A 12,467-nucleotide genomic window follows, 5' to 3' on the forward strand; every position below is an offset into this window, starting at 1 on the left:
AATCCTGTCCTGTTTTTGTAAATGTTTTGATATTGTCTGCTGTCTTCAGGGCATTCAGTGGTTATTTTCCTTGTTTATTGACTGTAGATTCGTTTGTTTCGTCCTGCTTTTTTTTTTTAAATTTTTTTATGTCTGAGCAGGCAGGCTGTGTGTTCTTTGTTGTTTGCTCATCTGTGGGCATGATAGTTTTCACCTCCTTCTCCAAGGGGCAGGGTCAGTCACTCAGGTATAGTACAGCAGAGCAGGTCCAGCTGAAGGGGAGTTACTGGGATAGGTTTTTTGTGGCATGTACCAGGGCTGACAGTCCAGACTGGGAATCAGGGGAGGGCAGGTTCCAATAGGCCATGGCTGTGCTGCTTGGGAGTGTGATGATCAGCGCATGGTGCGGGTAGGCAGGAAGGAGGGGGTAGATTGTGAGGTGTGGAGCTAAGATGGGTATGGGAAAGATGAGAGAGAGGAGAGAGAAACAGAGCCAAAAACATACACACAAACACAAAAGAGTGCTAAGCGAGCTTGCTATTGGAGTGGAGAGATGAGAGACTGAGAAATGGGGAAAAACAAAAATTAAAAAAAGAAAAAATGAATAAATAGAGAAACTGGAAATGAAGAAAGACAAAAAGGGAATAAGAAAGAGACGAAAACTAAACAAAGAAATAAAAAAAAAATACAAACAAACAAACAAAAAAACCCAAAAACAAGAAAAAAGAAACACCCCCAGGGATGTTCCTGTGTGTCAGCACAGAGTAAGGGACTAGCTTCCAAGCTGCATGGTACTGCCCAGCTAGAAGGGGCTCCCAAGCTGAGAAAAGAAAAAAAACAAACAAATAAATCAAAACAGAACAAACCAGAGCAAACAAACAAACAAAAAGCCCCGGGGGTCCCACCAGTGTGGCAGCACAGGCCAGGAAGCAGTTTCACAGTTGATCGGTGTTTCACAGCCTTTCCGGAAGAAGCAAAGATTTCACACGGAGCCAGGTATTTGAGACAAAGGAGGGTGAGGTGGTGAGAGGTAAGGAAGAAATCTAAAGAAGCAGAAAAAAGCAACACCAGCAGCCAACAAATGGCACTCAGGGAGCTGGCCAGTGTAGGCAGGTGGAATCCAAGCAGCACTGGGAGGAAGCTTGTGCTTCCTGGCCAATAGACTGTGGCTGCAGGAAGCAGAGGAGGCTAAGTAGGGGTGAAGAAAGGTGGGTGTGGAAAGCCTATATCGTGGGTTACCAGTAGTTCTGTCTCCTGCTGGATGCTCCATGAAGCTGCTTTCTTATATCCCTTGTTCGCTGATCTCTGATAAGAGTCCAAGACGGTGGATCTGTGCTGCGGTAGCTGATAGGGGACCTCTGCATGTATCTCTCCTTGTGCTCTGTTTGCGGTCCATTTCTTATTCCATTTGGTGCTTGGCTGAGTTCTTTATCTCTTCTTTTGAAGCTTAGGGTTTCAGGATTTATGTGTGACTCTGTTTGACTTAGTTTTTCTGATCTTTGCTGCGGAGGGATGGTGTAGTGCTTCTGACTATAGTGCCATGTTGCCCGGAAGTCTTGGTGAAGTCTTTTGATGAGAACAAGTGTTTGATTTTTAGGAGCTCCCAGTTATCTAGTTTCTCATCTGGTGTTTGTGCATTGTTACTTATGGTTCATATTCTGTTCATGCCATGTGTTAGGGCTCCTAGCATTGTCCCTATTTTTTCTTCCTTGAACTTTATCGTTTCTGATTTTATATTTAGGTCTTTGATCCATTTTGAATTAGTTTTTGTGCATGATGTGAGGTGTGGGTCTTTTCTCATTTTTTTGCAGGTGGAGATCCAGTTATGCCAGCACCATTTGTTAAAGAGACTGTCTTTTCCCCAGCTGATGGACTTTGGGCCTTTGTCAAATATCAGTTGCTCATAGGTGGATGAATTTATGTCTGGATTCTTATTTTTGTTCCATTGGTCTAGTTGTTGTAACAGTACCAGGCTGTTTTGACTACTGTGGCGGTATAATAGGTTCTAAAATCAGGTAGTCTGAGGCCTCCCACTTTGTTCTTCTTCTTCAGTAATGCTTTACTTATCCAAGGCCTCTTTCCTTTCCATATGAAGTTGGTGATTTGTTTCTCCATCTGCTTAAAAAATGCCATTCGAATTTGGATTGGGATTGCATTGCATCTGTAGATTGTAAAGCTGCCAGTGTGTTTAAAGCAAAGCCTTAAAAAAGATCATATGCAAAGCTGAGCAGGGAATGGGTGTATCTTAACTGTGCACTGTTTTTCCTGCCATCAAAAAGAGTTCCTAAGCCAGTTATCACTTGTGTTGATTTGTCCATTATCCTAAGATTTGCTAGTAAAAAGGAAACACTGAGATGAGCCTTTTTTTAACCTCAATAAAAAATGACTTGATTAAATATTACCTGTTTATATTGATATTTATACACACATAGTGATAAGTTTTAAGACATGAATGGCCATCAAATTCAAACAAAAATCTTCAAAGACATTTGAAACTTTGAAATCCAGGACAAGAAGAAACACTTCAGGATTTAATCAACATAAAAGGTACTACAACAGTGGCTCAGTTTTTGTTTTAACCTATGACTCTCTCACCACTAAAGAGGCAATTTTTACGTTCCGAGATCAGATGTGAAGTTGCAGGATTCCCTAATTAGTTTACTGTGGCACAGTCCAGTCACTGAGAAACTCTTCAGTTATCAGCCTTTGATTGCTTCCAAGTCATCTTTAAACACTAACACTCCCTTTCTATTGAAATCTCCAGCTCTCTTCTAATTTCCAAGGAAATCGTTGGTACCATAAGTCTTTCTAAGCTGATCAACACCCACATTTCCCAGCCACAACAGCCAGCTTGTCAAATGCATTGTCTTCTGCAGAATGTCAATCAGTTAATGCTACAGTTACTATGAAGCAATACTCTCAGTCAGTGATTGGACCTTTCTTCCCTAAATCATCAGTAGCAGTTGTTGTGTTAACCATGTCCTCTAAAAATCAGTGCTAGTCACATTTTGTTTCATAGATCCATGGATCTGAAATGAATAGGACTCCTATCAGATATTCCAAAAAGACACACTAATTGTGCAGTCTCATCATCACACAGTCAGTTGATAAAAGTTTTCCACATTCTGGACACTGGGAAAAAGACACAAAAATACCATCAGCCTTAGTACTCTGACCCCTTGCCTACTGTGACTCTTGGACAATTCTATGTATACAATCAGAGTTTTAATAAGAGACTCTTGGTAAAATTGTGACCCCAATTGGAAACTGATTTACCAGGGATGAATGAAGAAGGAGAAAAATGTGGTTTGATTCCTGAAAGGCCCTTGCTAAACAAACTAAGGTCATTATATGGCCTCTGTAAAATCAATATTTTATTAAAGTAAATAATCTCTTGGCTGTAAGTCTTTTTCTTAGTTTGGGATCTCTAGAGGAGCAAAATAAGTGAAGTGTATGTAAATATATATACAGAGAAATTTACTTAAAGGAAATGGCTCATACAATTGTGGGGGTTGTGAAGTCCCGAATCCATGGGTCTGGTAACACACTGAAGACCTCTGCTGGCTTACGTGGTTGCAGGAGCTGACAAATCCAAAATCTGCAGGTCAGGCGGTAGGCTGGAGGCCTCTGCGGGCTCATGGGATTGTGGGGGTTTGCAAATCCAAAAGCTGAAGGTCAGGTGGCAGGCCAGAGACTTCTGCAGGTTTATGCCCCAAGAACCGTAGGTCAAGTGACAAGAAGAGTGCAGGATCAAGAGAGAGAGAGCTTTGCCAGAACATTCATTTATATACTGGAGGAAGGCCATGCCTCAAAGAACTCCCCTTTCAACTTAATGGCTGCTCACAAAATGGAAGGTGATTATATAGTGTCTGCCAAACCACTGAGAATCATAGCCTAGCAAAGTTGACACATAACATTAATCATCAGAGTACGCTTCTTGTCATCTTTGCACCTATACACATCTCCTAAAAGCATACATAATCTCTAAATGAAGACAATAATAAAGTCATACCCACTGCCATCAAGTCCGTTCTGACTCATAGCAACATGACCATATAGGACAGAGTAGAACTGCCCCATAGGGTTTCCAAGGTTGTGATCTTTATGGAAGCGGACTGCCACATCTTTCTCCCATGAACAGCTAGTGGGTTCAAACCATTCTCCTTTTGATTAGTGGCCAAGCACTTAACCACTGTGCCACCAGGGCTCCTTATAAAGTTATACTTGTACCTAATATGATCCAGCTAACATGCAAACAACCAAAAAGGCACTAGCCCCTTTCCATGATGGAAGCAGTCCAGTGTAATCAGCCTGCCACCAGGTTGCTAACTTATTGGCCCAAGAAATGGTGCTGTACTGGGGACTCAGTTTTGGTGTCTGCTGCTGACAGATTTGGATACTTAGCAGTGGCTGTAGCCAAGTCGAACTTGGTAAGTGGAAGTCCAGGTTGCTAAACATGCATAACCTCCACCTTGCCACCATGGCCACTTTGTTCATGAGCTTATTGAGCAATAATAGGAGTGGCTGGGGAAAGAGGTTGACTGGTATCCACAGTATGTGTCATCCTATCCACTTGATTGTTAAAATCCTCCTCTACCAATTGATTTGGCACTTCCTTAAAAAGCTAGAAATAGAAGTACCATACGACCCAGCAATCCTGCTCCTTGGAATATATCCTAGAGAAATAAGAGCCATCACACGGATAGATATATGCACACCCATGTTCGTTGCAGCACTGTTCACAATAGCAAAAAGATGGAAACAACCTAGGTGCCCATAAACAGATGAATGGATAAACATATTATGGTATATTCCAACAATGGAACACTACACAATGATAAAGAACAATTATGAAGCCGTGAAACATAATGTGGAGGAATCTGGAAGGCATCATGCTGAGTGAACTTAGTCACAGAAGGACAAATATTGTATAAGACCACTATGATAAGAACTCAAGAAAAGTTTTAAATATAGAAGAAAACACTCTTTGATGGTTACGAGGGTGGGAAGGGAGGGAGAGGGTAATTCACTAACCAGATAGTAAACAAGAATTATCTTAGGTGAAGGGAAGGACAGCACACACTACAGGGGAAGTCAGCACAACTTGACTAAATCAAAGCTAAGAAGTTTCCTGAATGCAATCAAACACTTCGAGGGACAGAGTAGCAGGGGCATGGGTCTGGGGACCATGTTTCGGGGACATCTAGGTCAATTGGCATAACAAAGTTTATTAAGAAAATGTTCTGCATCCTACTTTGGTGGTCTTAAAAGCTAGCGAGCGGCCATCTAAGATGCATTAATTGGTCCCAATCCACCTGGAGCAAAGAGAATGAAGAACACTAAAGACATAAGGAAAGTATTAGCCCAAGAGACAGAAAGGGCCACATAGACCAGAGACTTCATCAGCCTGAGACCAGAAGAACTGGATGGTGTCTGGCTATCACCAATGACCGCCCTGACTGGGAACACAACAGAAAGTCCCTGATGGAGCTGGGGAAGGGTGGGATGCAGAACTCAAATTCTAGTAAAAAGACCAGACTTAATGGTTTGACTGAGACTGGAGAAACCCCAGAAAGCATGCCCCGCAGACTGTCTGTCAGCCAAGAACTAAAACAATTCCAGAGGCCAACTCTTCAGGCAAAGACTGGACTGGACTGTGGGACATAAAATGATACTCGTGAAGGGCGTTGCTTCTTAGCTCAAGTAGATACATGAGACTAAATGGGCAGCTTCTGTCCGGAGGTGAGATAAGAAGGCAGAAAGGGTTAGGAGCTGGTGGAATGGACACAGGAAATCAAGGGTGGAAAGGAAGAGTGTGCTGTCACAGTACAGGGAGAGCAATTAGGGTCACATAACAATGTATGTATAAATGTTTGTATGAAAGACTAACTTGAATTGTAAACTTTCACTTAAATTACAACAATTAAAAAAACAGAAAAGAAAAAAATCCTCCTCTGCCAAGGCCTCCCTTTAGTGAGCATTTGCATGAGACACAAATAACTTCGCCTCTTTGCTCTATTCAGAAAGGTCTATCCACATACCTCTTCCCCATACTTCCTTGTAATCACGTTCCTTCCAAGTCCTTGACCATACAGCCAAACCATGGGCCACAGCCCATGAATCTGTATACAATTGCACATCAGACTATTTCACCTTCCAAGCAAAATGAACAACCAGGTACACTGCTCAAAGTGGAAGGATTTTCCTTCACCACTGTCTTTCAGGGAAGTCCCAGAAAGGGACTGCAGCACTGCAGTTGTCCACTTTTGACTGACGCCTGCATATTGTGCAGAACCATCTGTAAACCAGGCATGATTTTTCTCTTTTTCAGTCAACTGATCATAAGAAACTCCCCATGAGGTCATAGGTGTAGACTGTTAGAGGAAAGGTAAAATGACAGGTGTGGGGATCACAGGCATTTGGGTCACTTCCTCATGTAACTTACTTGGGTCTTCAGGTTCTGCTCAAGTCCAGTCTCGTATACACCACTTCCATTTAATGATAGAGTGGTGTTAAGTGCTTTCAACTTTATGACTCTGTGGGTCAGACAACACCCAGCATAGGCTACACGGTAACTTGGTGACCCATGGTTAAGCATTCAGTCTCTAATAAGGCCCAATAAAAAGCTAACAGTTAATTTAAAAAAGGAGAGTAGTTATCTGCAGAGGACGGCAGGGCTTTGCTCCAAAATACTAAGGGTCTGAGCTGTTATTCACCAACAGAGCCTACCAAAGACTCCAGACATCATCTCTATCTTCCACTGACACTTCAAGCACCATTGGATCAGCTGAATAATATGGCCAAAGGGGAAGATCAGCTTGCATAGCAGCCTGGACCTGTTTCAGAGCCTTCTTTTGCTCTGGGCCCCACTCAAAACTAGCACCTTTTGGAGTCACTTGATAAATAGGCCACAGCAGCATGCTCAAACAAGGGAGATGCTGCCTCCAAAATCCAAAGAGTCCTATTAGATGTTGTACCACCTTTTTAGTTGTAAGAGGGGCAAAATGCAACTACTTACCCTTCCCATTAGGAGGAATATCTCAACATGCCCCACACCACTGTACCCCTAGAAATTTCACTGAGGTGGAAGGTGGCTGAATTTTTGTTGGGTCGGTTTACCACCCACTAGCATGCAAATGTCTTACCAATAGGTCCAAGTCATTGACACTTCTTCCTTACTAGGTCCAATCAGCCTAACATCATCAGTGTAACCAACCAGTGTGACATCTTCTGAAAGGAAAAGGTGATCAAGGTCCCTGTGGACTAAATTATGACACAGGGCTGGAGAGTGGATATACCCTTGAGATAGGACAGTGAAGGTGTAATGCTGGCCTTGCCAGCTGAAGCCTAACTGCTTCTGATGGTCTTTTGAAACTGAGATGAGAAAAAGGCATTGGCCAGATTAATAGCTGCATACCAGATACCACATCTAGAACAGCAGCTGCAATTTAAATCACCACCTAGTTAAGTTTACGATCATCCATTGCCATTCTCCTAGACCTGTTTTTCTGCACTGGTCAAACAGGCAAGTTGAATGGAGATATGGTGAGAATCACCAACCTTGCATCCTTCAAGTCCTTAATGGTGCCATTAATCTCTGCAATCCCTCCAGCAATGTGATATTGCTTTTGGTTTACTATTTTACTAAATAGGAGTAGTTCTAATGGCTTCCATTTGGCCTTTCCTACCATAATAGCCCTTACTCCACATGTCAGGGATCCAGTATGGAGGTATGCCAGTTACTGAGTATGTCTATTCCAATTATGCATTCTGGAACTGGGGAAGTCATTACAAGATGGGTTGGGGGTCTGGTGAGACTAACCTGTGCTAAGACTCCATTAATAACCTGACTTCCATACTCCCCTACTTTGATTGGTAGGCCACAGTGACACTTTGGGTCTCCTGGAATTACTGTCATTCAGAGCCAGTGTCCAGTAATCACTGAAAATTATGATTATTTCCTTTTCCCCAATAAACAGTCAATCTCTTAAAAGTCTGTAGATCCCTTTAAGGAAGGCTGGGAGAAAGATGAGCAGTATAAATTTTTGGCAGTTTAGTGGGGTCTTTCTTCAAGGGCACCTGGCCACCCCTTCATTTAAGGGATTTTGGGTCTGTAAACTGTCTCAAGTAGGGGAATTAATTGAGGGACTGAGACTTTGCATTTTGGTAATTCAAGTTAGACTGTCATTCACTTGACCTAGAATTCTTCTGTTTGTACTGCTCAAGTAAATATTTAGTAGGTTTTCCATCTATTTCACTCTTAGGAACACCCTGACTAAGTAGTCAACACCATAAAGTCCATGCAAGTCAAACTATTCTTATTACTGCCTTGACTCTGTCCATTTCTGTAACCACTTCCACCTTTTATTTTGGTGTCAAGTGCTGCCATTTGGCCCCTGCCACCCCAGGATCCAATCACCCCCATTGTAGTTAGGTGTCTAAATTCAATTAGAGACGTTCCCACTGCAATATATGATCTACACAGAAGAGCAATCACAACAGTCTTCAAGGATATTGGGACTCCCTTCACAAATTTATTCTCACAGATGGGGTGGAAGATGTGTCTTCTGTGCACTCCTTGGTTGAGCCTGTGGCTCCAACATGATAAATCCATTCTAACATTCCAATTTCCCTAAGCCTTTGGATATCTTTTTCTACAGTATACCAAGGCAGTTCTGGCATTTCAACTTCATTTAGTGTAGGCCATCTCTTGGTCCATGTTCAGTCAACCAACCAAATAAATTATTAGATCCTTTTCTAATCTCTCTAGCTGAAACACTGAATGGAAAATCTCTGCTTAGTGGGCCCGTATCAATAAACTCTGACTGACCCAACTATACGTTCCTTGCACCATTATCACACATACTTAATAACCATTCCCAAAATATATTCCCCAAGTTTCTGTTTGTATATATTAGAAAAATCAAGCAGTTCTTTTGAAGGGTAGCCTACCTACACATGGGTCACACTTTGTACTTCACTTCTTGGGGCTTGCTGAGACTTAAGTCTAGTTATTGGAATCTACTTAATGGCAACAGATTTTTTATAGGCCTAGAAGAAAAATGCGTGGTGGGAATGGTCCTGGGGGCATTCAGCAATGTTTTCCAATGCCTCAGGCAAGGACTCTTCAGACACAACTGGGTTAATCTCATCAGTTGGGGTGGAAGGGGGCGTTTTACTGAGGAAGATTGCTTAGCAGACAAAGCTGGATTAGTCTCTTTAGATGGCAGTGAAAGGGCTGGTTCTGTTGCCAGGGGTGATTCAACAGAATTTAGGGGATCAGTATCCCCAGCTTCAAGATTATCTGCCCATATGTCCCTATCTCATGTTTCAAGATCTCATGTCTTCCCAATCAATGCCTTCACTTTAACTTCAGACTCTGTTCAAGGTTGGGAATTCAATTGACATTGTAATTCAGCTACTCTTAGTATTAGACTCTTGGTTTGGTTTTCAGCAACATCAGTTCTGTTATTACAAGAAATAAGGCTTTCTTTCAGACACAAATAGCAACTTTCAGGCCTTTTATGTGGTGCTTGAGCTGGGAATTTGAAGCCCTGAGCTCATTCTTTTCTTTCTCCACTTTGTCTAGCGAAAGTAGGACCAAACAGCCAGTTTCATTATACTTCTTGGTTTGACAAAAATATTGAAAGTTATCAAATACACAATCACCCAGAGCCTTGTCTCTCACAAATATATGATCCAATGGTGGTGATATTTTGCATATTTCTACTGCCAAATCATGCCATGAATTAACAGTGCTCTCTTCACTACTGGAAATAGAGTCATTAGTGCCTTTAAGTCTAGCCAGACTTGAGCTCCAATACAGAAAATTCATCCTTAAGATTTTGTTCCTCCAGAACCACTCTTGGTACCAAATATCTTAGTCTTAGTTCTCTAGAGGAGTAAAACCAGTGAAGCATGTATAGATATACATATACAGAAAAATTTACTTCAAGGAAATGGCTCACATGATTGTGGGGGCTGGTAAGTCCCAAATCTATGGATCAGGCAACAGGCCAAAGACCTTTGCCGGCTCACACTGTTGCAGGGGCTGGTGAACCCAAAATCTGTAGGTTGTGCAGCAGGCCGGAGGCCCCTTCTGGCTCACAGGGTTGCAGGGGGTTGGTGAACCCATAATTTGCAGGTCAGGTGGCAGGCCAAAAACTTCTGCAGGCCTACATCCAAATAACTTGATGTGAAGTGATGAGAAGAGCGTAGGGTCAAGAAACAGAGACAGCTTTACCAGAACATCTATTTATATATGGGAGTCAGGCCACACCCTCAAGGAAACTCCCCTTTCAACTGATTGACTGCTCACATCAGATCACAAAATGGAAGACCAGACCACTGAGAATCATAGCCCAGCCAAGATGACATATAACATTAACCATCACAGGGACCCTTGTGATTACATTGGGCTAAATATCCAGGATAAACTCCCTATTTTAAGGTTAACAGATTAATAACCTTAATTAGATCTGCAAAGACTCTTTGCAAATGTTAAATAAGGTCACATATTCACAGTTCTGGATATTAGGCCTTAGAATATTCTTGGTGACCTTAATGCAGCCCCCACAGGCAGGGAAGTATAAAGGAGGAAAGAAATCCACCATAAGTACCGTATCACTGACTGATACCGGTAGTGACTGACAAACAGCATTGAGCACCTGACGGTGTGCCAAGTGCTTAAGCCATTGCTTCCACAGGTCAAATATGGAAAAGGTGCACAGAAGAGACTGTGTGAGTGGCCAGGGACACTCAGCTGGGAGAGGGCAGGGCTGATATCCAGATTCAGAACCCCCTGGCTGCCATACACTAACAGATATTGGTTATATTTTGATCACGATGCTCTTCTTGTCAGTTGACCAACATTTTTTTTTTCTTACTGTGCTTTAGGTGAAAGTTTACAGCTCAAGTTAGCTTCTCATAAAAAAATTTATACACACATTGTTATGTGACCCTAGTTGCTCTCCCTATAATGTGACTGCACATTCTTCCTTTCCACCCTGGATTTCCCATGTCCATTCAACCAGCTCCTGTCTCCTTCTGCCTTCTCATCTTGCCTCTGGGCAGAAGCTGCCCCTTTAGTCTCGTGAATCTACTTGAACTAAGAAGCACACTCTTCATGAGTATCATTTTATGTCTTATAGTCCAGTCTATTCTTTGTCTGAAGAGTTGGCTTCAGGAATGGTTTTAGTTCTGGGTTAACAGAGAGTCCAGGGACCATGTCTTCCAGGGTTCCTCCAGTCTCAGTCAGACCATTTAGTCTGGTCTTTTTACTAGAATTTGAGCTCTGCACCCCACTTTTCTCCTGCTCCATCAGGGACTCTCTGTTGTGTTCCCTGTCAGGATGGTCATTGGTGGTAGCCAGGCACCATCTAGTTCTTCTGGCCTTAGGCTGACGGAGTCTCTGGTTTATGTGGCCTTTTTTGTCTTTTAGGCTGATGAAGTCTCTGGTTTATGTGGCCCTTTTTGTCTCTTGGGCTAATATTTTCCTTGTGTCTTTTATGTTCTTCATTTTCTTTTGCTCCAGGTGGATTAGGACCAATTGATGCATCTTAGACAGCCGCTCGCTAGCTTTTAAGACCCCAGACACCACTCAAGTGGGATGCAGAAGAGTTTCTTAATAAACTTTGTTATGCCAGTTGACCTAGATGTCCCCTGAAACCATGGTCCTCAGACCCCTGCCCCTGCTACACTGTCCCTCGAAGCGTTTGGTTGTATTCAGGAAACTTCTTAGCTTTTGGTTTATTCCACTGCTGCTGACCTCCCCTGTATTGCGTATTGTCCTTCCCTTCACCTAAGATAATTCTTGCCTACTGTCTAGTTAGTGAATTCCCCTTTCTCTCCCTCCCCACCCTTGTAACCATCAAATAATGTTTTCTTCTGTGTTTAAACCTTTTCTTGAGTTCTTATAATAGTGGTCTCATACAATATTTGTCCTTCCAGATTCATCCATGTTATGAGACGTTTCGTAGATTCATCATTGTTCTTTATCGTTGCGTAGTATTCCATTGTATGAATGTACCATAATTTGTTTATCCATTAGTCCATTGATAGGCACTTAGGTTGTTTCCATCTTTTTGCTACTGTGAACAGTGCTGTAATGAACATGGGTGTGTGTATATCTATTTGTGTGACAGCTCTTATTTTTCTAGGATATATTCCAAGGAGCAGGATTCCTGGATCATATGGTACTTCTATTTCTAGCTTTTTAAGGAAGCACCAGATCGATTTCCAAAGTGGTTGTACCATTTTACATTCCCACCAGAAGTGTGTAAGTGTTCCAGTCTCTCCACAACCTCTCCAACATTTATTATTTTGTGTGTTTTGGATTAATGCTAGCCTCCAGCAATCATATTTTAATAAAAAGTTAATTGTGACCTCTAGCTAGTCCCTCATTTCTAATTACCTGCATTTTTCAGTTGTGGTATTTTGCACAGTTTGTAATATCTATATTTTCTGTTATTTAATCAGAATCTGTCCTC

This window comes from Trichechus manatus, unplaced genomic scaffold (assembly GCF_000243295.1).
Source record: "Trichechus manatus latirostris isolate Lorelei unplaced genomic scaffold, TriManLat1.0 scaffold00038, whole genome shotgun sequence".
NCBI classification, from domain to species: Eukaryota; Metazoa; Chordata; class Mammalia; order Sirenia; family Trichechidae; genus Trichechus; species Trichechus manatus.